The sequence below is a fragment of the Ursus maritimus genome, unplaced genomic scaffold (assembly GCF_017311325.1).
Source record: "Ursus maritimus isolate PB19 unplaced genomic scaffold, ASM1731132v1 scaffold_8, whole genome shotgun sequence".
Classification (NCBI taxonomy): Eukaryota; Metazoa; Chordata; class Mammalia; order Carnivora; family Ursidae; genus Ursus; species Ursus maritimus.
The window spans coordinates 72354113-72381235 of NW_024426996.1; positions in this window are offsets into that span (position 1 = coordinate 72354113).

The following is a 27123-nucleotide window of genomic DNA, read 5'->3' on the forward strand; positions in this document are numbered from 1 at the left end:
GTAGAGTACAGATGATAAAACCTGTCTTTGAAGGATGTGGTTGATTAAGAGGTTTCAATGAGTTGCATGTATGAGTTAATAATATATGTTCTTAGCATAGCTGGTAATGCACAGTATGAGCTCCATGAATGTTCATTTCTTTGCTTTACCATCTCCTTTCCCTCAACAACACATACAATAAGACCTTTCTATTGCTCTCAGCCAGACCATCCATTTCCCCTGCTAATAAATGAGAGTTTTATTGCTCCTTCCCAGATGTGGAATTATACTATTGGTATCATGCCTACTGTATCTTAATCCCTTTGCTAATGTACCATTTTACCTTGAATTGTTACACAGTGTTCTGCCCCTCCTACTCGTCTCCTAGCTTGCTGCAAAGTCATGAGTCAATTATTTTCAAATATTATTCTTCTAATAATAGCACTCGCTCTCAAAACATCTCAAGGACCCTCACCTCATCATAGTGCACTGTTTTTAAATCATCTAGCTATCTGTTTACACTTGTTCCTTTTCTTTACATAATTGTAGTAATCCATTTAAAGCCTCAATGCTATATGTATACACACACACACACACACACACACACACACTGTGTGTGTGTGCGTATGTTTTTTTCTACTTTTCTGAGACTTTGTTTTTGCAATTAATTTATTACCAAACAAGATTTGAGAAAGACACATTAATATATTTAAGACACTGCAAACTCGCAGGCATAGTGAAAAGCATTTTTTAGCAACATTCATCTGCATTCTCTTGATGTTTTAAATTCCACTTGTTTCTCATCTATTCATGAAAGCATATCAAATAAGACTTGTTTTTAGCAAGTTCTGACTTTCCTACTTCATTCACAGCACACAATAAAAGCTCCATGTCTGAAGATTTCACCTTCAAGGCTGATATCTCATACAAGCATAAATTTGAACCATTGGGCTGAAGACCTATGAAATGTCAAAGAGAATCTCTCAGCTGAGATATGAGATTAGTTGACTGAACATTCAATTTTGAATATTTGGGGACTCACATAGGTGCTCAGCAATATCTGGAATGTGTGTGTCAAAAGTTCACTGAATTTTTAGAGATGGTGATCGTCCCATGCAGGACTAGAAGAGATTGAAGAGGAGCAGACCTCAATAAAATAGTTATCTCTGCAAAGAACAATTTCAGTCTAGCTTCTTCTTCTTTCCATGCTACAATTACATGAGATTAGGGACATTAGAATGAGAGATTTCTTGTTTAAGAGCAAGGTCCAAGGTGGGCAGCATGGAGAAGATTCCTGGTTTCTAATTGCTTACATTCTATAAAATTGATGCAAAAATGTGTGTCTTGCAGCATCTCAACCTGCTGAAAACATCAGCTTGCAGAAGGGCAGAATTGTTGACCTGGTCATTCAAGGCAGAAACAGGGAGGCCATTCTGAAGTTCCTCTTTTCTCTCACCTCCTACAGTCAATGTCTTCTGAATCTTTGCCAAGTGGTTATGTTAATGCCATCTCTCCAACCTACTTCTGCTGCTACGTCAGGTGCCCATCTGGTCCTGCTGTCTCTGGTTCTACCCTTTTCCTGTACATTTTTCCTACTGTGGCCAGAATTATCTTTACAAATGTCTAATTTGGTCTTATTGTTTCCTTGAATAACATACCTCAATTGTCCCCTATTATAGGCAGCAAGACATTCAAACCCCTTAGGATGATTTATAAAATGTTATTAACCTTGCCTGTCTCTCTAACTTCATTTCCTAATGTTCCTTACATATAGGGTTGCCAGCATTAGCAAAAAAAGAAGAAAGAAAGAAAGAAAGAAAGAAAGAAAGAAAGAAAGAAAGAAAGAAAGAAAAGAAAAAGAAAAAGAAAGAAAAGAAAGAAAAGACACCCAGTTAATAATTTTTCCTATATATGTTCCATGCAATATTTGAATGTACTTATACTAAAAATATTATTCTTCATTTATCTGGAATTCAAGTTTAACTAGATATTCTGCATTTTATCTGGCAATCTCAACTTACACAGCCAAACCAGATACTCTTGCACTTTCTTGAATGTGCTCTTCCATCTTTCTCAAATATAAGCTTTGTGAGGTCAAGACAATGAACTCGAACCCAAATACTTAACACGTTATTGATATAGACACTCAATAAGTATTTGTTGGAGGGCAGAAGACAAGCAATGAAGGAAGGAAAGGAAGAAAGAAGGGGAGAGAGGGAAAGAGGTAAGAAAAATACCTGTAAGTGTGCCAGACTTATACCCTCCCTAAAGTAAAGCTCTTTTATTTCTGCCTTCCTCTGGAAACCCTTTCCTGTCCTCTCCGGGAGGCACATCTTTCTTCTTCTGAACATCTATAGCACCATGTAAGAGCAGCAGTGACTACTTGCATTATAATCCTATTATTATTTACTCTTCTGAGCTTCTTACTAAACCCTGAGTCCATCGATAGCAGAGAGTAAATTCTCTTTATCAATTACCCAGAGATCCTTCAAAGAAAAATGGAGCATTGATAAAGTCTTCCTGGTCCTACACCATGAGAAAGCAGGTGCTTTAGGAAACTCAGGCCAAGGAGCTGTGCAAAGCTGGCCCTACTTTGAATGATTCGCCATAAGAGGATCAACTAGGGCCACCCAGTGCCCTCTGTATCAGATGGGTTCGTGTCAACAAAATTCAGGCATCTTCACAGAATTAAGCCAGTAGGACACAGAGACTGGCATCTGGAAACACAAGTACATCTCATAGATTTCCCCCATGAGAGACTTCCTCTATAGGCAAATAGCTCCTCTTGAGGTGTTGTGAGTGGCCCAATATCTGAGGCTTTTTCTCCCCTGAATAGCTCTGTGCATCTCCTTTATGGCCATGTGGAATCCCAGGCCCAGTCATCAAACCCAGTGGGAAGCTGAGGGGTGGGGGTACTTCCTATATCTACGTGTGCAGCAGAAATACCACAACATGGTCCTAAATGAGCAGCTGCCAGATGGATCCTGTTAACATGTGAGTCTGATTTTAACATTCCTTTACTCGAAACCCTCTACTGGATCTCCATCCTACCCAGAATAAAACCAAGTTCTTGAATGAACCTTAAGGACATACACAACCTGGCACCTTGCTACCTTTCCACATCCCAACCTCACACTGCTCCTACCACAATGGCCTCTTGCTGTTTCCGAAATTCTCTAGCATCTCCAGCATGTTCTCAGTTCAGGACCCTTAAACTGGCCACTCTCTGGGCCTGGGACACTTCTCCCCAGGATGTCCACATGGCTGGCGTCCTTACCTCTGTTAGGTTTTCCTCAAATGTCATCTTCTAAGGGAGGCCCTTCTCTCTGCATAGAGATATATTAATGTGTCTCTCTCATATTTTTCTGCATAGCCATTTTCCCTTTGATCATACTATGTCATATTACAATATATTTCTCTCTCTTTTTTTTAAGATTTTATTTTTATTTATTTGACAGAGAGAGAGACAGCCAGCGAGAGAAGGAACACAGCAGGAGGAGCGGGAGAGGAAGAAGCAGGCTCCCAGGGGAGCAGGGAGACCAATGTGGGGCTCAATCTCAGGACCCTGGGATCACGACCTGAGCCAAAAGCAGACACTTAACGACTGAGACACCCAGGTGCCCCTACAATATATTTCACTTTCGTTTTCCTTCTGTAGAATAGAAACTCTGCAAAGGTGGAATTGTCAGCTTTATTTACTGCCTAATCCCTAGAGCCTAGAATACCTGGAAAAAGAAGGAAGGAAGGAAGGAAGGAAGGAAGGAAGGAAGGAAGGAAGGAAAGAGGGAAAGAAGGAAAGAAGGAAAGAAAGATGGAAAGAAGGAAAAGATGATAGGTATCAAAATGCAGAGAAAGATCAGATCTTCTTGGCTTTGCCTCTCAAGTTAAGTCTCCAGAGCCTTTATAAGTGTCAATTTCCTCCTGAGTAAAATAGGAACACTTCTTGCTCTATCTACCTTAATTACAGCTCTGCCTGTCCCAACACTTCAAAGCTGTAGGTATTGACAATTCTCACTTTAGGTGCTGAAGCATCTCTGAGTCTTGGAGTGGGGTCTTCCCAGAAGGTAGCATCTACACGTGGTCTGGCAGCTGCTAGCAGAGTGCCTGACGTGGCTGAGGCTAGTCGCTGGGATCCATGAGGCTGAAAACTTTCTCAGCAGCCCCTCTGTGCATCTCAGTTTGTAAGATTTGGCATCAGTCACAGTGAAGAGCGCTGAGGCCCATCAGGCTCAAGTTCTGAAATCCCACCAAGCTGTGTCAAGTTTCTCTATCCAGAGACTAACCCTGATCCTATGAACCCACTTACATGATAATTTCAATCCCAAAGGCACCAAGATGCGTGTCTGCTTCTAGGGAGCGGTAGAATATGAGGTGCGTCAGAGGCTGAGAGGCTTGGCCTCCTCATATCCCATCAGGATCGCCCTGACCTTGTCGCCCCCTACATCTTTGTTCTCTTAGTTATTGATGGAAGTTTTGTCCAGATCTCACTGAGGACTAACTAAAGTACTACAAGTAAATCCCTCGATGCAGTGTTAGCACAGAGAAAGCATCCAGTAGATGTGAGGTCCCTTCTCCTACTTTTGAGAAAGACAACCTGTTCTTCCCTGACCTTCCTCTTCCACCACCTCCTGGTTCCCCTTGGTCATCAGTCCCAACCTTGTTCTGTGCAAAGTTCAGCGTTGAACTCTGAGATGAAGCTCGCTGGGCACCCCTCTTGGGAGCTCCCTCTGCTTCCTGCTGAGCCATCATTTATCCCAGCAAATCTTCTGACATGTCCTGCTACTTGAGGAATTTTGTGAGACATGAGGATAGGGTGTGTGAACTGGATTGCAAACTTGAAAGTACTGCACCAAATATGAAAGACAATTATTTTTAATGTAAATTTAAAGATAAAGACAGGGCACCTGGATAGCCCAGTCAGTCGAGCGTCTGACTTTGGCTCAGTCAAATGATCTCAGGGTCTTGAGACCGAGCCCCACAGCAGGCTCCATGCTTAGAGGGGAGTCAGCTTTTCCTTCTCCCTCTCCTTTTGCCCCTCCCCCCACTCATATTTTCTCTTTCTATCTCTCTCAAATAAATAAAAATCTTTATTTTTTTTCTTTCTTTTCTTAATTTAAATTCAATTAGCCAATGTATTGTACATCATTAGTTCTTGATGTAGTGTTCAACAATTCATTAGCTGTATAACACCCAGTGCTCATCACAACACGTGCCTTCCTTACTACCCATCACCTGGTTACCCCATCCCCCACCTCCCTCCTTTCTTTAACCCTCAGTTTGTTTCCCAGAGTCAAGAGTCTCTCATGGTTTGTTTCCCTCTCTGATCCTTCCCATTCAGTTCTCCCTCCCTTCCCCTATGATCCTTTGCACTATTTCTTATATTCCACATATGAGTAAAACCATATGATAATCGTCTTTCTTTGATTGACTTATTTCACTTAGCATAATCCCCTCCAGTTCCATCCACGTCAATGTAAGTGGTAGGTATGCATCTTTCCTGATAGCTGAATAATATTCCATTGCATATATGAACCACGTCTTCTTTATCCATTCATCTGTTGAAGGACATCTCGGCTCCTTCCACAGTTTGGCTATTGTGGACATTGCTGCTATGAACACTGGGGTGCATGTTCTTTTCACTACATCTGTTGGATAAAAATCTTTTTTAAAAATCCTGCAGATAAAGGCAAAGAGAGAGGAAATCCCCATGCATCAGAGATCAGTGATATGCGCTTTCTCATACTTCACTTGATTCACAATGACAACCAGTTCAAAATTAGTCTCCGCATTTTAAAAATGGAGACCCTGGGGCTTGGACAATTTAATTCCTGGGTTTATATGGCAAACCTGGAGTGAGGGGGACACTCAAATACAGGTCTGGGGGTGCCTGGGTGGCACAGCGGTTAAGCGTCTGCCTTCGGCTCAGGGCGTGATCCTGGCGTTATGGGATCGAGCCCCACATCAGGCTCCTCTGCTGTGAGCCTGCTTCTTCCTCTCCCACTCCCCCTGCTTGTGTTCCCTCTCTCACTGGCTGTCTCTGTCTCTGTCAAATAAATAAATAAAATCTTTAAAAAAAAAAAAAAGGTCTGACTTTCTAGATCATGCTTTTAGAACTTTGCCATGCTTCCCAGCAGGTATGTTTAGTAAGGCAGATAGTATTCCAAGCCAATTCTGACTGACTAAAGAGCTCATCATACAGATGTTCTCCACCAGTTAGAAGTGACCCCTCTCATCCCTTATTTTTTATCTGTACAATTAAGAAAACATTAGCTCATGAGAATAAAACTCCTGGCATAAGGTGTCATGCCTTGTTCATGTCTATTGTCACAGTAATCCTGTCACACAGTAGGTTATCACAAAAATTTTTGTTGAATGCATTCTTTATACTTAAAATTTTCATTGTTTTTTATAATTAAAAATCATAAGGCTCTTTATAACATATAAAGAAAGGAAAAACAAAATCACTCCTATTTTTACTATGCAGATGTAACTGGTGTTAATATTTTGGGGTATTTTCTTCTAGTTTGAAATGTGCATGTTTTTAATTATTCTGTTATGACATTAAAATTAAATGTAGCTATTTTTACTACTGTCTATTTTCATTTTAAGAAAGTAAATTTCATTCTGTAGAAAATTTGAAAATTTAACAAGTACGAAGAAAGAATAAGATATACAATGTGACTTTTCAAAAATAATGATAATCAAATATATAACTAATGACAATGACAAGTAGCTCCTTTTGTTTATGTCTTCCTCTTTTTCTATGTATTTTAATGTGCTTGAAATAATGGCATATATACTGCTTTTAAGCATAAAGAACACAGACATGTTCATAGTTCCTGAATGGAAGACAAAATACAAAGTGGCTTAATGACAGATAATATCTGCCAGTGGGTGGTATATTTCTTTCCAAAAACTCAGGCTCCTCATATAAATTTTAAAGATGCAGAAAATCACTACTCACGTTCTGTGGTATTGAAAATGGTTATATGTCACTCTCTGCCGCTCTACATTTATAAAGACAAAATGGATTTTTTTCATTGTTGTTTATCAATCTTCTCAGAGGTGTTTTAAACATTCCCGTATTTTAGCAATAATTAGCCAGCCTTTGAACAGAATAGTAGGAATTGTTATTTAAGTGAACATCAATCATGCACAGATTCTAACTGAATGATGCCAGTTTTGAGTGGGACTAAGAACAAGAAAAAGATTCTGCAGTAGGTCCAGAATGCAAGCCACTCTGCCATGTGCACCCTATGATCCAGATCCAATGGTGCTTGGAGTGTCAGTGGCAGACAGGGTCGCAGGCTGGAGACTTCTGTAGGCCTGTATAGGGTGAATCATGGCACCGGCCTTAGGATTTTGGAGAAAAGCCCTACCATCCTCTGCAGATAACTATGCTTCTTTTGAGAAACAGCTCTTGGCTTGCTGCTGGACCATTAGGAAAGACCAAATGCTTAACCATAAGCCACGAAATTATTCTGCAACCTGGGCTGCCCGTCACAAACCAGGTATGATCTGACCCACTGTGTCATAACATTCGGAGTACACAGCAGCACTCCATCATCAAAAAGGAGTGGAATATATATGATTGGGTCACAGGAGGTCCTGAGGGGCACAAGTAAATCACATGAACAAGTGACCCAAATGCCCAAGGTCCCTGTTCCTATTACAATGCCCTCCTTCTCCTAGTTTGCATCTATAGTCTCATGCGTAGTTCCCTACAATTAGTTAACGGAGGAAGAGAAGACTAAGGCCTCGTTTATAGATGGTTCTCCACAATGTGCAGGCACCACTCAAAAGTGGACAACTCTAGCACTACTGTCAATTTTTGTGACATCCCTGAGGATGGTGGTGATGGAAAATCTTCCCAGTGGGAAGAACTCTGAGCAATGCCCCTGGCTATTTACTTTGCTTGGAAAGAGAAACAGCTCAAGATGCAATTATATACCAACTCATGGGCTGTGGCCACTGGTTTGGCTGAATGGTTAGGGACTTGGAAGAAACATTATTGAAAAATCGGTGTCAAGGAAATTTGCAGCAGAGGTATACAGGTAGGCCCCTCCAAATGGGCAAAAATGTGAAGATATTTGTATCTCATGTGACTGCTCACCAAAGAATGACCTCAGCAGACAAGAATTGTAATAATCAAGTGGATAAGATGACCTAGTTTTGTGACAGTCAACCTCTTTCTTCAGCTACCCCTGCCATTGCCCAATGGGCTCATGAACAAAGAGACCATGGTCTCATGGGTGAAGAATATGCATGGGCTCAGCACCATGGTCTTCCCCTGACCACAGACAACCTGGCTATGAACACTTCTGAGTGTCCAGTCTGCCACTGATGTGGCACCACTGGCGTGATCACCCAGCTACCTGGTGGCAGGTTGATTACTTGGACTGTTTCCATCATGGACTGGGCGACATTTTGTTCTTACTGGAATAGACACTTGTTCTGGATGCAGATCTGCCTTCCCTGCATGCAGTGTTTCTTCCAAAACTACCATTTGTGGACTCACAGAATCCCTTATGCATCGTCATGGTACGGCACACTGCATTGTTTCTGACCAAGAAATGCACTTCAGAGCAAAAGAAATGCAGCAATGGGCCATGGTCATAGAATTCACTGGTCTTACAATGTTCCCCCCCTTTTGAAGACTCAGCTGCATTGCCAGCTAGGTGACAGTATCTCTCAGAGCTGACACAGGATTCTCCAGAAGGCTGAATATGCTCTGAATTACAAGTTCAGTCTATGGTGCTGTTTCTCCCCATAGGCAAGATTCACAGGTCCAGGAATCAAGGGTGGAGGTGGGAGTGGTACCACTCACTGTTATCCCTAGTGACCCACTAGAAAAAGTTTTGCTTTCTGTTCCCACAACCTGCTATTCTGCTGGCCTAGACATCTTAGTTGCAGAGGGAGAAATGCTTCCACCAGGAGAAACAGCAGTGATTTCATTGAAATGGGAGTTAAGACTGTCACCTAGACACTTTGGGTTCCTCCCAAGTCTGAACGAACAAAGAGCAAAAAGCAGTTACTACGCTGGCTGGGGTGACTGAGCCTCACTACCAAGAGGAATTTGGACTACTTCTCCACACTGGAGGAAAGAAGAATATGTCTGGAATATGAAAAATCCCTTAGAATGTCTCCTAGTATTACCATGCTCTGTGATTAAGTTCAACAGAAAATGACAGCAATCCAAATCAGGCAGAATTGCTAATGGCCCAAACCCTACTGGGGCTGAAATGAAAATTTGGGTCACCCCACCAGGTAAAGACCATAACCGGCTGAGGTGCTTCAGAAAGCAAAGGGAATACAGAACAGAGAGTAGAAGAAAGTAGTTATAAATACCACTACAACCATGTGACCAGTTACAGAACTTAGAACTAGAATTGTCATGGGTATTTCCTCCTTATTGTGTTATCTGTGTGTGTATATGAGTGAGTGTATACAAGGCATCTTGCTCGCTCTCTCTCTATATATATATCAATTATATATATGTAATGCAATTATATACCAACTCATGGACTCATATATATATAATCTCCATTGCTTTGTTTTCTTTCCATTCGTATTCCCTTATCATGTAACGTAAAATGTATTGACTTCATGTCATAGTACTTAAGTTTTGTTAATTTTACAGTACAGTATTTAAGTTATGGGACACCAAGGACAGGAGTAAATATCACTCAAGGATTTTACCTCCTCTTCCGGCAGAAGGAGTTAGCACAATTTTGGTTGCACTCAGCTCAGGATAGTTGTTTCATGTCAGGCAGAATTATGACCCTGCTATTGTCTTTATTTGGAAATTAATGATGGTTTAAGGAGACATACATGACTACCAAATTGACAAGGAGTGGGTTTGTGATGGTTAATATTATGTGTCGATTTGAAAAGGCTATGGAGAGCCCAGATTAAATATTATTTCTGTGTGTGTCCGTGAGGGTATTTCTGGATGAGATAAGTACTTGGGTGAGTAAAGTTAGTAGAGCAGATGACCCTCCTCAGTGTGAGTGGGCAGCGTCCAATCTGTTGAGGGCCTGAGTAGAAGACAAAGAGGAAAAAGGGACCGGCTCTGCCTGACTCCTTGAACTGGCATATGGATCTTCTCCTGCCCTTGCCTGGAACTTATATCATTGAGCCCCAGAACCACACCAAGGGTTTCCTGGGCCCCTGGTTTGCAGATGGCAGATGTTGCAACTTCTCACACTCCAGAATCATATGAGCCAGTTTCTTTTTCTTTTTTTTTCCTTAAGATTTTATTTATTTATTTGACCGAGAGAGAGACAGCCAGCGAGAGAGGGAACATAGGCAGGGGAAGTGGGAGAGGAAGAAGCAGGCTCCCAGCGGAGGAGCCCGATGTGGGGCTCGATCCCAGGACCCTGGGATCATGCCCTGAGGTGAAGGCAGACACTTAACGACTTAGTCACCCAGGCACCCCTATGAGCCAGTTTATTATAGTAAGTTTCATATATATACATACATATATCCTATTGCTTCTGTTTCTGTGGAGAACGCTGACAAATAGAGTGCACATTAGTTTTTTTCCCTACTTAAAAATCCTCAAATGCAATTCTAGTAAAAGACACCTTGACATTCAATGCTCCAGAAGTTCTAAAATTTGTTTCATGTCACACTGATTTTCTGTAATTTCAATTATGTTCTTAACTGCTTCTTAATGCTATCCGTAATTCTACTGTTGAAACTTTAGTGTCCTAGAAATTCTTCCTTATCTCACCCAGCTCCATTTATATATCACTCTATATTTCTTTATGACATTTGTCCTATTTTTAAGAAGCTATTGTTCCTTGCATCTCATCTAAGGATGCCAAAAATTTCCTTAAAAAAGCAAAAGCCATTTCCTGCCGCAGATCTTTGGCAAAGGTTTGTTCTTCCTCTGACTCTTCATAATAATCTTTGATAATCATGGTTCCAAGTTCCTGCACTGTGGTTGTGGTCACTGTTGGCATTCATATCCTTCAGGTGTTATGGATTTCTCATCCTTAAATAAAAGATGTATCGAAGCCCAGTGTTTGCCAGAAGACCTCTGTATGAATGTTTCTTGACCTCAACTTCCTTCTGACCAAGTCCTCTTTTGTTAGGTATTACTATATACCAGTTGAACGTTCACAGCTCCTAGATAAATTCCACATTCTAACAGACTTTATTAACTGTGACTTTAATAGACTGAAGTGGAATTCTTCCCCAGGTGTTTCTGGATTTCTGCCTACATGAACCATTGTTGAATATGAAAAATAACCACCAGTCCCCTACATGTACTGCTACCAGGGACTTCCTATATTACTTTGCCTCCACAAAGGTGTAGAGATTAGATTTTTTCCACCTCAAGATGCTATGCGTTACTGCCATTGAAGCTCTCCTTCTAGCCCCCAGGCCCTGTCCAACTGACTTTCAAGAATAACCATATCCGAAGTAGTAAACTAAATTATGAGAAGGGGGAAAGACCAGAACTTGCCTCATAAAATAGAAGAGCCACACGGCATAAAGGTGGCTCTGAAGAACAGACAGGAGGTGGCAAGCTGGCGGCCCACAGGAGGAATCTGACTTAGATGCATTTGAAATAGCACCATTTTTAAAATAAAATTGGTGCAATACTAAACAAACAAACAAACAAACAAATAAATAAATAAATAAAAGCACAGAAACAAAATCCAGATTTCCAGCTTCTCTTGAATTATGGAAAGATTTGGCAAATCTGTGTCTGTGTTCTTGCAAGACAATTTGTTGTCTTTATATAAGGAGTATCTTCACTAGTTTGCCTCAGTCTTCTCCCTGGACAACTCACTCATTTTTGCTACCTTAGGTGTTTGAATTTTTTTTAATTGAAGCTGACATATAATATTAAATTAGTTTTGGGTACAACATAGTGATTCAGCAGCTGTATACATTACAAAATGTTCACCATGATAAGGGTATAAAAATATTATTGACTATAGTCTATATGCCGTACTTTCATCCCTCTGACTTATTTATTTCATTAAAAAAAAAGATTCGTAAATATGGAGAAAAAACTGGTGTTTGTCAGAGGGCAAGTGGTGAGAAGATGGGCAAAAATCAATGCTTGAATTTTCAACCCTATAAACTCGAGTTTCCCACTGTATTTTTTCCTAAGGCTGCCATGACAAATTAGCACAAGTGTAGCAGCTTGAAACAATAGAAATTTATTCTCTCACAGTTGTGACGATCAGAAGTCCAAAATCAAGATGAGACTTTCCATGCCTCTTCCAGCTTCTGGTGGCTCCTTACATTCTCAGCTCGTAGCCACATTACTGTGATCTCTGTCTCAGTCTTCACATAGCCATATTTTCTCTATGTGCCCTGTTTTGTCCTTATAAGAACACTCTAATTGGATTTAGAACCTACCTGAATCCAGTGTGATCCCATCTCGATCCTTACCTCAATTATATCTGCAGAGACCCTATATCCAAATAAGGTCACATTCTGAGGTTCTGGGTAGGCAAGAATTTCCACCAGGGAAGTCTTTCGGAGATACGCAATCCCAGAATGTAGATAATGAAAGAAGGATAATGACCCTTTCCACCTCTTCCCTATTGAAAAATTCCCAAAGAGTATACACAAGCCAACAGACAGTGCTCTTCTCTTCACTTTCATTGACCTTAAAGTTGGAAGAAAAAAAAAATCCTGTATTTTGAGTTTATATCTTCTTCTAAGCCTTCTTAGGTATTTTACTGCACATTACAGACACGCTGTACCAGGGGCTGTTAGCAGACACCATCTTAAGCCAGCAGTCAGTGAATCAACTTTATAAGCTGCAATTTAGAAAATAAGGAAAGGATGAGCTTTTTTTTCCCTCCAAGTATACTCCTCATTTCCTCCACCTCCTTCTGCCTCCGACTCCTCTCCCCAAGTGCATCAATCACATTTGTGACTTTAGAGTACCATGGGAAGAAGGATAGCATTGCCCTGCAGGTATAGGGCTAAAGACTCCGTGGGGCCGAGTGAGACACCATAATACAGCTGATGAGACCTTTAAAGTCTGAGCTCTAAAACTTTCATTTGCTAATGTTGCTTAAATAATGAAAACAATTCTAGGTTAGGAAAATGTTAGTAATCAGCTCCACACAATAGCTATTGTCACTGATTTGTATATTTAATGAAAAAACTAATTACTACATATGCATTATTTTATTATGATTAATATACCATATCAAATGAGTAAGAGTGAAAGCTTTTAAGAACAAGAAAAATGTCTTATCCTAGGAAAACTGAAGGGAGAAAAAAAAAGAAAGAACAAGTATCTTACAATTTTCAAAGCCCAGCTCTGGAAACCAAGGTTTAGAGCAGCAAAAAACTTGCCCTAAGTCACCCCGCTGATTGGCAAGGAAATGGGAACTATATCCCAGGCTTCCAGCCTTCTAGATCATTGTTCTCTACATACATAACACAATTAAGTCATTTAAGCAAGTCGGGAATGTATCATTTTCCATACTAATTCCATTCATTCTTATGCATCTCTTTTCCAAATACTTTTACAAAGGACATTATGTCATTTGATTCCCACAATAATCCTGATATGGAAACGGTAGGTATCCTTTTACAAGTAAGGAAATAGAAGATAAAACCTTCCCAACCTGACACATTAATTCATTGAACACCACTCACCTATCCGACACGAGGCCTCCAAAAGCAAAGATGGCTCAGAACCTTGAAGTTAGTGTAGTCTGGAGAAGGAGAAAGATTGACCAGACACTACAGGCAAAGTGTCCTAACTTCTCAGGTGTGCCTGAGATGCTAAGGGGGTGAAGAACCAGGTAACAAGAGAGCAGAAGTTAGAAGAGGATTTACATCTGAACTGAGGCTAAAGGATAAACATTCACCAACTACAGAAGAAAAGAAATAGAATGCCAGCTGAAAGGAGGGAATCACAGTGGACAGAAGACACATGGCACAGCCTTTCAACATGGCTTCTGGGAAGGGCACAATTCAGAAAGGAGAGCCACAGAGAGATTGAGACCAGGTGAAGAAGGCCTTTCTATGCTAGGGTGAAGAGTTTGAACTCAATTAGCTAAACAGGTGCAGGTTCGTAAAATAAGAGTGTGACATGATCAGATTTGCGTTTGGAATTCAAATGCACCCCGGGTTCAGGCAGGTAACAAAAAGGAAAAGTGCAAAACCACAGTGAGGAGAAGTGATGACAAACTGGAGAGAAGTCTGATGCCTGAGAGAAAACAAACAGAGGGTTTTAGAGGTGAGGGGAGTGGGGGGGTGGGGGGATGGGCTAGCCCGGCGATGGGTATTAAGGAGGGCATGTATTGCATGGAGCACTGGGTATTTTATGCAAACAATGAATCGTGGAGCACTGCATCAAAAACTAATGATGTACTGTATGGTGACTAACATAACATTATAAAAATAAATAAATAAACATACATAATCTCCTCCAGTCCCATCCATGTTGCTGCAAATGCTGTGTAATCATTCTTTCTGATGGCTGAGTAATATTCCATTGTATGTATGGATGACATCTTCTTAATCCAGTCATCTGTTGAAAGGCATCTCAGTTCCTTCCACGATTTAGCTATTGTGGACAATGCTGCTATGAGCATTGGGATGCATATGGCCCTTCTCTTCACTACGTCTGTATCTTTGGGGTAAATACCCAGTAGCGCAATTGCTGGATCACAGGGTAGCTCAATTTTTAACTTTTTAAGGGACCTCCACACTGTTTTCCCAACTGGCTGTACCAACTTGCATTCCCACCAACAGTATAGGAGGGATCCCCTTTCTCCACATCCTCTCCTACATTTGGTTTCCTGCCTTGTCCATTTTTGCCATTCTAACTGGCGTAAGGTGTTATCTCAATGTGGTTTTGATTTGAATTTCCCTGATGGCTAATGATTTTGAACATTTTTTCATGTGTCTGTTAGCCGTTTGTATGTCTTCATTGGAAAAGTGTCTATTCATTTCTTCTGCCCATTTTTTGATTTGATTATTTGATTCCCATGTATTGAACCATGAGAGATTGTGGACTCTGGGAAACAAACTGAGGGCTTCAGAGGGGAGAGGGATAGGGGAATGGGATAGGCTGGTGATGGGTATTAAGGAGGGCACGTATTGCATGGTGCACTGGGTGTTATACGCAAATAATGAATCATGGAACATTACATCAAAAACTAAGGATATACTGTATGGTGACTAACATAACATAATAAAGAATTATTATAAAAATAAATAAATAAACATACATAAATAAATACATACATACATACATACAAACATAAAAAGAACTGGCTCCTATGGGGCTTCACCCGCCTGTTACTCTGTGTGAACCAGTGTGGTCCAGATCATTTGAATTTTCAAGAGAAACTGATAATGTGTATTTTTATGTAAAATCATCTGATTTTTCTATTTCAATATCTTATTGCAAAAAGTGTTTTGGACCAAAAAGAAAAAGGAAATGCAGCAGTGGGCTGCTTTTACCCAGTAAGCCATCATTTTGTCACTTGATCTGCATGCATGGTAAGAGTCTAGAGGCAGGGAGAACAGTTAGGGATCTATTGCAAAAGTATAAACCTAAGGCAGGGCAGCGAGGAAGAAAAGAAGGGAGAGAGACGGCTGACGTCAGAATGCAGAACCTAGGGGCGCCTGGGCGGCTCATTGGTTAAGCATCCGACTATTGATTTCAGATCAGATCAGGTCATGATCTCAAGGTCTTGAGATGGAGCGCCATCTTGGGCTCCGCACTCAGCGGGGTATCTGCTTGGGATTCTCCCTCTCCTGCTACCCTTCCCCACTCTTGTGCATGCACGCTGTCTCACTCTCTTTCTCTCTCTCTCTCAAATAAATAAATAAATCTTAAAAAAAAAAAGGGGGGGGGAGAATATAGACTAGAAGAAAGCCACCAAGCGGCAGATGGAGCAATGTGACTAGATGTTTCAACTCTGGTCTGTGATTTAGTCCTTGGTGAGATTGTTTGAAATATAGGCATAGGTTTTACTTTAAAAAAACACAAAAAATACAAAAACAAACAAAACATAGAAAGAAGTAGCAAAGAATGAGTTCTAAAAAGCAAGCCTCCAATACCACCCAAAATCAACTTCCCGTGAGCCCTCCAAGTTGAAAATGGCACACAGCAGCTCCAGTTTGGATTCAGAGCTAGGTTGAGAAAGAAGACTAGGGTTCTCTTTGTTTCTTTGCTTCAGCCTCTGAGGTATTCAGTTAATGTTCTCTGCCATAAAAAAAGAAATGGTTGGTCTCCTTTCCCTAACTATGCTGTCTCTCTGATTTAAGTACTTTTCACCTGTGAATGTCCTTGGTTACTCCTAAACTGTATTCTGTCCTATAAAAGGCACTAAATTAAAGACTGCTTTGGCTCTATGTTTTAGTGAAGTGATTTTGAAACGTGCTATAAGGTTGCTCCTCCCTTTAGAGAGCCAGTGAAGTTCATCTTAAATGTCACCTCCTTTCTGCAACTTGCTTTACAAACCCCCACCCCCACCTTTTTAAGACTCAGCTCAGACGACTTCTCCCCGATGAAGCCTTTCACACCATACCAGCACCCCCTGGCCACCTCGGATTGGGTCAATGCACCTTGACTATATAAATCATCATCATCTGTCACCATCTAATTAATTTCCACTCTTGAAAACCTATAAGCCATGCCCAGTACAGCAGCTAGACTGGTCTTCTTAAAATATGTCAAAGCATTTCATTGCTCAACTTAAATTCTCTGCTGGCTTTCCTCTGCAGTTAGAATAAAGTATAAACTCCTCTAAATGATTTACAAAACCCTGGATTATCATCCTGTCTGCAACTTCTGCCGCTCTTTTCTTTGTTCTAATGCTGAAGTACAACTGTGTAAGGACCTCAGTTGTTGCTCTCTGAAACCCACACATACACATGCTCTGAGGCCATGCTTCCCATGGGCTGCTCCTAGCCAATGGCTGAGCGGGAAAGATACTGAGGCAGTCTGTTTCTGGGGACATGGGAATCCTCTGGCCAACAGTTTGGGCTTGGGGACCCACCATCAACTGAAACTCTCTTAGGCTACATGGCACTTGGACTTTTCCTACCTGCCTGCCTTCCTTCCCTCTCCCCTCCGTTCCATGAGGAATGGCCTAGTTCCCTCCAGCCCCTTCCCCCATACTCCTTTAAAGGTCTGTATCTTACTTTTTCTCCTCCCAGAACCTAAGCTGACACTACAATACTTAACTAAATCTTTGTCTATTTTTGTGTATATATGTATATATTGAGTTTCACCACTAAAATGCTATCTCCTTGAAGGAAAGGCTCTTGTTAGATTCACTCACTGCCACGTCCATAGCACAAGCACAATCCCTGCACTGAGCAGGTCCTTGTTAATATTTGTCCAATTTTGTACATAGGTCTATCAACACACTGACACATTATATTGAAATCATCCAGGGGCGCTTGGGTGGCTTAGTCAGTTAAGTGTCAGACTCTTGATTTCGGCTCAGGTCATAATGTCAGGGTTATGAGCTCGAGCCCCACATTGGGCTCTGTGCTGGGTGCAGAGCCTGCTTAACATTCTCTCTCTCCCTCTCCTTCTGCACCTCTCCGTGCTAAAAAAGAAAAGAAAGAAAGAAAGAAAGAAAGAAAGAAAGAAAGAAAGAAAGAAAGAAAGAAAGAAAGAAAGAAAGAAGGAAGGAAGGAAGAAAGAAAGAAAGAAGAAAGAAAGAAAGAAAGAAAGAAAGAAAGAAAGAAAGAAAGAAAGAAAAGGAGGAAGAAAAGAAAGAAAAGGAGGAAGGAAGGAAGGAAGGAAGGAAGGAAGGAAGGAAGGAAGGAAGGAAGGAAGGCTGAGAGAGAAAGAAAAAAAAAGGAAGAAAAAAAAGAAAAAGAAATCATCCATGTGCCTACCTTTCTCTCTCACTAGGCGGTAGAATTTCTTGAGAATATTCTATTGATGGGGTTTGTAGGCCCAGCGTGTAGTCCAGATCCTGAGGCACAGCAGAAGCTCAACTCATGTTTGTTCAGTTGAGATAACAACTCCTCCTCCCTTGCTCACTCGGCCCACACGCCCAGACAGCATGTGCTGAATCCCGTCTTCCACAATGCTGTCTAGTTTCCCTCACGTAGCACCTCCTGTGTCCTACATCTCTGCGAATGTGCCCACCATTCACCCCGAGTCCATGAATTCTTCTTCCCTGGCCTTCTACCTCCCCTCAGCATTCCAGCCTACTCCATCACCAATTCTGTCCTTTTTCCCTCCTAAGTATTTGCTCATTTAATGCACTTTTCTCAATTTCTAATGCAAGCACCTGGATGGAGGCCACCATCATCTCTCTCCTTAACCAAAGAAACCCCCCTTCCTAGGCCCCTCGTCCTCCACATTTGCATCCCTCCCATGCATTTCCTATCCAACAACGAAGGTGTTCTTTCTAAAAGGCAATCTAATCACACCCTGCTTACAGCCCATTCCCATTTCAAAGTCTGCTGAGGAGGACTTTCCAGGCAGATGCACTCATTCCTGCCCAGCCTCCTTCCCCGCTCTAAACACATCTCACCTGATTTTTCAGCCACAGGAGCAGTTTGCTATGCCCAAACTACCTCCATCTTTCAGGAAAACTGTCTTTCTCTAACTCACTCCCACCTCCACCACACTAATTTCTGCTGATGTCTCTTCAAGAAGCTTTCTAGAGACAGGTCCAGTCGGGGTAAAGTGGTTTTCTGTTGAATTCCTATAGAAACCTTAACTACTCCCAACATGATGTTTGTCTTAGTCAATGTGGGCTGCCATAACAAAAACACCATAGACCAAGTGGCTTAAACAACACACATTTATTTCTCACAGTCTGGAGTCTAGAAGTCCAAGATGAGGGCAGATGCGGTGTCTAGTGAGAGCCCGCTTCCTGGTTTACAGATGGTGGTCTTCTTGCTGTGCCCTCACATGACAGAAGAAATAAGAGATCTCACTGGAGTCTCTTGCACAGGGGCATTAATTCCATCCCTGAGGACCCCACCCTCATGACCTAATTATCTCCCAAAGGCCTCACCAATACCAACACACTGGGGGGGGTAGGATTTCAACAGATGAATTTGAAGGAAGACACATTCCGTCTATAATATCATTTATTACACTGACTTGTTTAATTGTACCTCAATTAAGCTGTGTGACTCGTGTTTTTAAAACAAAATTAAGGGGCGCCTGGGTGGCTCAGTCGTTAAGCTTCTGCCTTTGGCTCAGGGCGTGATCCCGGTGTTATGGGATTGAGCCCCGCATCGGGCTCCTCCGCTGGGAGCCTGCTTCTTCCTCTCCCACTCCCCCTGCTTGTGTTCCCTCTCTCGCTGGCTGTCTCTCTCTCTGTCAAATAAATAAATAAAATCTTAAAAAAATTAAAATAAAAAATAAAACAAAATTAAGATTTGACCAAGTTACCCCATTTCTTCAAATCCTTTAAAGATTCCCCCATCGCTTCCAGATGGGAATGTGCTCTCCTATATCTCATCTCCCCACTCCTTCCAAAGCTCTTAGCATTCCCAGCTATAAACATAGCCTCACCCATGCAAACTAGCTCACGATCTTTGCACGTATTGCTTCTTTTGCCTAGACTACCTTTCCTCCTCTTTCTTCCGGGCACTTGGTCCCCTTTCAATACCCATCTTGAGTATCCTCTCTTCCGTGAAGTCTTTTGATACCTCTCTCCTCCAGGTGGATTTGACCACCTCTTCTGTGAACCCATGTTATTTGCTCAAATTCCTATTACTTCATGGCATTTCTTGGTTTATAATTTTAACTTTGTGTCTGCCAGTGGACAACAAACTTCTCAAGGTAGCGTCAAGGTTTTTATTCAGCTTTCTTTTCCCAGTCCTGTTGCATGCAAAGAAGGTGGTCGATAGAAATTCATTGAGTGAACAAATGAATGAACAACTTCATCCATTCTTCAGGGATGTACAGTGTTTCCCCTCTCCAGTTATTCTATCTCCTATGAATTACAACAGACAGGATTGCCTTATTTTCTGAGCTCTATACATACATAGCAATACAGTCTTTCTTAGTAGCTTCTACACATCTAAAGAGCAGGGGAAAAGCTTTACAGCCTCTTTGTTTCCGTGCCTTGCACATGGAGGAGCTCAGTCTGCTTTTACTGACTGATAGTTATTGCTAGCTCTACTGTTCCTTTTTGATTCAGCAACTTACCGAAAAAATTAAAAAAGAAAGCCTTCTCAGAAATCAAACAACAAAATCACAAAATGTTCTTTTCTAAAAATAACACATCCCCAAAACACTCAAGGCAAGAGCTGTGTGTTTTCTCCTCTCCCATTAATGAGAGAAAGATACGACTTCCTCAGTTTTCATTTTGTCTGCGTCATATCTGTGTTGCCTGGAGATTTGTGGCTGTTGTTTCAAAAAAGATCAAATGACAACAGGAGATGGATGGTCTCCTTGATTAAAAAGTGGCACTCAAATACATCAGCTTCCTCAGATTCAAGGAGGAGAGGGTTATTTCACAGCTAGTGCCTACTCCAGAGGCACGAATCCCTGGGAGCAGCAGAGGCTGGCCATCCCCCATCCAGATCTGCTCGCACAGGACTCTTAGTGTGAATCCGTGTAGAGCAGAATCACAAGGGCTTAGGATTTGCTATTCGCTGACTCAAGATCATCTGCGTTCAAATCCCAGCTCTGAGGGTTACTAGCTCTGTGACCCTGGGCAAGTTCCTTAGCCTCTCTAAACTTCGATTTCATCACTGGGAGAGCGGGGGGGGGGGGGGGGGGGGGGGGTGATAATACCTAATGCAGCTGCTGGTGTGGTTGGACAAGATAACACAAAGCATTTAGCACTGCCTGCTTCTTAGTGCTCGGTAATGGCAGCCATTATCATTTTGTAGCCAGAACTGCATGTGTCATTGTAGCTAACAAATGTTGGACACTTACTAGGTGCTGTATACACTATGCTAGCTGTTTTTATATTGATGAATTTACTCACAAATCTCAAAGCAGTCTTTAATCGGGTTTTATCCTCATTTTATAGTTGGAGAAGCTAGGTTTCCATGAGGCTAACTCACTTATCCAATACCATGCACCTGTTATGGTGGTCTTTGTGGCAGAATGAGTTGCCCACTTTTCCAGAGTCCAAAGTTTCTGTTTTCTGTCCTCAATGAGTGGGCGGGAGCCAGAACCCTGAATCCCATACAACTCCTACAACTTCTGGAAGGATTTGTGACACAGCGGCAGTCTGGCCCAGCGAATTCCCATTAGTACCACTAACTTAGTAGTAATTTGGACTTTAGCCCCATGTGTCTCCTACGCTGGGCCCACATTTGAGTTTCAATGGTTCCTTTAATCACTTCAGTTGAAGAGTATTGGTCCTCAGATCTTCCCACTCTAAGGGAGGAAAAGGGAGGAAAAAAAAAAAAAAAGCCAAAGCAGAAAATCCTTCCCTACCGTCACCACCGACCTAGAAGGGAAATGGCCTCAGCTGTCCTGCCTATACTCCTCTCCCACGGAAACATGATGGCCACAGGTTTCTAGAGACCACCCACGAAGCTGGAAAGACCCTCCCCCTCGGCCTTGTTTTGTCCCCACAGGACTCATAAAGAGTAAACCACTGGCCCCCCTTCTCTCCCCACCCCCCTAAAAAATATCTGACCTCTCCTTTTTCCTTCCTACTAAATATTCCCATCCACCTAGCACTGTACCTTTTATGTATTTGTCAATCAATCCTTTATCAGAGCATCCTCTCCGGGAAGTAATTGTGGGAGACAGAAAAAGGCCTTGAGCTCCCTCTAGAGGTTGATATAATGTGACCAACCCACAGGATTCTTGCCTTGACTTAGAGAGCTGCAGGTGGTGGCCAGGGGCAATGTCGCATTCATCTGTGTGTGCCTAGAGCCTTACAGGAATGAATTCAAACTAGCGTATTTTCCCCTGGAAAAGTGAACCAGGGCCAAGGTGTCAATTTCAACAACTCCCTCCAAGTGAGCAGATACAGAGACAACTGCTCTCTCCCACGGGAAGGCGGGTCACTTTGGCCCCTGGAGCCTGCTGCGTCTCAGCAGAAAAGTGGAAAGCAACAGAGGGGCCAGCCATCTAACCCCCAGGCTGTGAGCTCTGGGGCCCTACCTGGCCTCTAGAGACAGGAACGGAGAGAGACAGGAGCTTCCTCCTGGCACCAAACACTGACCAGTGAGAGGCACCCAGGGTGATCACCTGCCTAGTGCCAAGCCCTGGAGCTGCACAAAGGCTGCCTGCCTCAGACAGACAAAAAGCCAGCCACTGCATAAAGCACGCTTGTGTCTGCAGCACCACTGGCTACATTTCCTGCTCCTGTGCTCAGCCCGTGCTTGGGAAATATTTGGTACTTGGTAAATATGTTTTTGGAATAATGTTGAAGGAGCACACACCTAACAGCTGTCCTGTGACTGTTGGCCCTATCTAGCGTAGAGCACACTTGTTGTGGGTAGAAGTATGTCCCCCAAAAGAAATAGATTCCATTTCTAACTCACAGTACCTATGAATGTGACCTCATTTGGATGTAGGGTCTTTGTAGATGTAGTCAAAGCGAAGAGAAAGTCATATTGGATTCAGGTTACCCTTAATCCAATGACAGCTGTCCTTATAAGAAGAGGAAATTTAGACCCAAACGCACAATGGCATAGGGGGGAACACCATGTGATGGCAGAGGCAAAGATTAGAGCGATATATCCAAAAGCCAAGGGACACCACGGATTGCTGGCAACCATAAGAAGCTAGGGGAGATGCATGGCATGATCCTTTCCTGGAGTCTCCTGAGGGAGTCTGACCCTGCTGGCATCTCGACTTCAGACTTGTGGCCTCCATTACTGTGAAATAATACATTTCTATTGTTTTAAGTCATCCAGTTTATGGTAATTTGATGTGGCAGCCCTCGCAAACTAATGCAGCACCTTACTCTTTTCTCAGCGCAGTGAAATGAAAATTTCAGGGCCCCCACAGAGGGAGTATTACATCTCTTATTCTCCCCGAAATAGCCAAACAACACCCAGTTGTTATTTTCACTGCTTCCAGTTCTCTGCCTGAAGATAAGGCGTTCCAGTCATGCAAACAGTTTGGGGCTTAGAATTCAAGGACATACCATAGAGGGGTTGCTGGTAATGTCAGCTAAAGCTCTGTAGTTCCCACAGGGCTTCTTTTCTAAGCAAGAGGAGAGGAGAACAGGAACAGAAATTATGGACACACTTCAATTCCCTCATGTGGGACACCGAGCAGCAGCTTTTCCCTAATCTCTTTGTAAAAATATATTTTGAAAAAGAAGACGCATTTCCCAACAATACAGGGCATTACAGACATTACATGCTCTCTGGCCTAGTTGCAGAAATAGCTTATCCTCTGCTTAAGGACAATAAACAATCGTCATGGTGTGTTAATCTCATATGCTTCCCAGGAGAAGGGAAAATTATCACATGGAAATAATAGAGGGTTTCAACAGCCTCCCTCCCTGCAAAAAGGGATTGTTCTCAGAGCCCTCCCTTCAAGGATCCCATCCCTCTGGACTGAGAGCTTCCCAGGAGAGGAACAGCCCCTTTTTGTCCTCAAATCCGTGATACCTGGCACCAGGATGGGCATCTTGGAGGTTCTCTGAAAAAATTGGGATGGAAGGGCTGGAGATGGACAGCGTCCACCAGTTGGAGGGATCTGAAGCCTCTAAGGTCTCCTGGTCCATCCTCTTCCTACCAAAGTCTGTAAAGAGATAAGGAGACTCTTTGATCTGAATTTTCTTTATCGGTTAACATTAATTCAAGGTTAAATCTTCCATAAAAACCCATTCATGCAATGACTGGGCTTCAGTGAAGCCAACTAAAGTGCCCAAGACAACATGTTTAAAAATCCTTTCCATTTAAGTCAGTCGGAACACAGCATTGTTCAAACCTACCTCGTTCTAGGATAGTTGCTTCTAATCGGCCCGACTCCTTGCAATCCCTTCTGTCAGCATTGACCTTGGGTCTCTACATTTGCTGACTCTCTTGACAGACTGTTATGTTGTCTTCCCAACAGGGCTCCTGGAAAGCCTCCATCTGGCCCAAGCCCCAAAATTCCCTCTGATTAGCTCTCTTGGAACTCATCCTGCCGAGTGGGATGGCTGCCCCTACCCATCCTGATTCTGGGAGTTGGAGTCTCTGCTTTGACTGCAGCAAGGAGTCCTGCGAGCACAGCCCTCCCTGACCTATGGGTTCTCTGCAGGCTGTGCTTGGTGGGTTCATTAACCAGCCACGTGAGCCGTGAAGCTCAGACCACTGTTCGGAAACAAAATCTTCTCTCATTGCATCATTTAGGTTTTTGAGGCAATAGGAGACTTTAAGAGAACAGACTGGGCCAGATTCTAAAGAATTGTTTTATATTATCTTTTATTATTATTATTATTATTATTATTATTATTATTATTATTATATTATGTTAGTCACCATACAGTACATCCCTGGTTTTTGATGTAAAGTTCGATGATTCATTAGTTGCGCATAACACCCAGTGCACCATGCAATACATGCCCTCCTTAATACCCATCACCAGTCTATCCCATTCCCCCACTCCCCTCCCCTCTGAAGCCCTCGGTTTGTTTCTCAGAGTCCATAGTCTCTCATGCTTCATTCATGTTTTATATTATCTTGACTAAACGTTGGTGATGGTTAGAAGAAGGAATCGGAATGAAATGAAAAGAGGAAAAATGGGTCAGAATATAGGAACAGCTGCTTTTGCAAAGCAGCTTTAGGAAAGATCCAAAAGCTGAATTTCTATCAATTAGGGAGAGGGTTATTCAGATACTAGCAGGAGGGGGGCAGGTGGTAGCAGGTCCAAATATCCTGAGATGCTATCATGGAAATTTAAAGATCTACACACACACACACACACACACACACACACACACACACACATTTTCCTAGCCCAAGCACCCAAGTATTTGGATCTCTAGGGTCTAGAAAATGAGAGTCAACACAGTGACTTAGAAAGGAGGCCAAGCTGAGGTTAGCAGTAGGAGCCCCGCTGGAGGAAATGCAAATGGACCTTTTGAAGACATTTTTTGAGAATGAGAGGTTCATTAGAGCTCCCCAACAGTGTACACGGTCTATTACCATGACGGCAACATCAAGGTCTCAGAGGAATCTTGGGTCAGGCCACTCCTGAATCTTACTCAATTTACCTAAAAAGTGGCAGTAATGACATCTCTATACTGCAAGGACACCTGGAAGGATTTTATGAGGCAATTACTGTTAAGAACTTTTGAAAATTACCAATTCCAAACAAATAGAAGGGTTATAATTTGTCTAAAAGAAATTCCTCTAACTTCCAAAGGCATGGAGCTTGCTTATGGGAGGAAATGGGGCATTAAATTCCGAGATGTGGTCTGGGTTGACCAAGGTGCTTGTAGAATGAATCATCTCACAATCAGGCGACCTTGGTGGACAACTTCAGGTGAAAGTGTATTTGGTGCTATTGGGTGAATTTCCCTGAATATTGGGACTATGAGCAAGAAGAGCATGCAGTGAAATTGGAGTCACAGTGGGGTCCAGTGAAGAGCCTTCAGTGGGAAATCAGGACAATTGGATTCTCATACCAGGTATAGCTATGCATGGGCCTGTGTCATCAAGCATCATTGTGCCTATTTGCTCACTGTAAAATAAAGGCGACATCTCCTAGTTGTTTCCACATGTGATATTGTGTGTGTGTGTGTGTGTGTGTGTGTGTGTGTACACATGTCATGCTTATGAGAGAAGCATTAACCTTACTCGTGCTAAGCCCTGGATTTTGCTCTACTTTTTCCCATCAAGATATTTTTATGAAATTCTTAGAATGTGTTTAAAAGAGCCCATTTGGGTTTATAAGAGCAGGCTCCAGCCAAATGGAGAGCAACTCTACATGCATGCCTTCATTCACGTGTTGCTGTGTTCCTTAAACTCAACACCGGCTGATTATCCTTCTGACCTTATCCAGATCCACTGGCATCTCAACGGTGCACTGGCTGACCCACCAGGACCAACCAGTCCTGCACTGGGGGAAAAGCGTGAGCCTCCATTTGGTTTCCAATGACACCCAAATGGCTCATGAGAGACAAATGCTGGGGCTCAGGGCTAGTCCTGTTCTCTTCCTGAAAGGTATGTGTTGGGTGGGAGACCCACCATCAGTAGGGAAAGCTATGAAGACGTTGAAGTCATTAAGAAAGCATTTAGGGTCTTCAGTGGTTTGAGAAGAAGCCCAGAGTGGCTTGGGAGGGAAATGGGTTCAAGTAGACATTATGGGACTACTTGAAACTCCTTTAGACCCAAAACATGTTTCTTTCCGTACTCAGAACATTTTTATAATCAGATTTCACAACAAAGCCAGCTGGAAATAAAATAAACCAGAAAAGGGTGTGTGTGTGTGTGTGTGTGTGTGTGTGTCCAACTCCTGCCTTATGCCAGTAAAGATGAATTTCCTTCCATAACATACACTCCGAGATTCATTCAGCTCCCTAATCCCTGCAGCTCCCAGGTACACTCAAAGGGATAGGAAGCATAGAGGCATCATCCTGATTCCCAGGGCTAGGCAGGGCACCCCCTTTCCCCATATGTTCCACCAGGATGGATTGTGTCACTGTGGACAAGTTACTAACCCTTTCAGGGTCTCAGTTTCCTCACTGTAAAACAAAGATGGTAACTGTGCCTATCTGTGGGGTTGGGATGAAAATTCAACAAGGTACTTCATGTAAATTAGTTACTATGGTACCTGAGTTTTTAAAAGGGCTAAAACATCACCCCAGCAATAAATAATAGCACTATTATTATTATTGTTATTATTATCCTTGCTGTTTGTACTCTCACAGCCCTACACAGTCCCAAACTGCATTTGTGTATTTACCTGTAGGATCCTCCCGATACACAGAGAAGCCCTCTGAAGGCAAGGACAGAGCCTGTCTCATCATCACTCTGCCCCCAGCCCTTTGCTGAGTGCCTGACTTACAACAGGGGCTTGGGATGTGTCCTGCGGAATGAATGAAGTGTTTGAAGCAGTGGTTCTCAGCCCTGGTTGCCACTGGCATCACCCCAATAGCTCTAAAAATCTTGACGTCCAGCCCCCTCTCCAGGAGTTCTGAGTGAACTGATCAAAACTGAGGCCCGCCATGAATAGTTTTTCCAAATCTCCCCCGGGGGCTCCAGGAGGCAGCAGGAGTTGAGGACCACTTCGGAGTCTCAGTG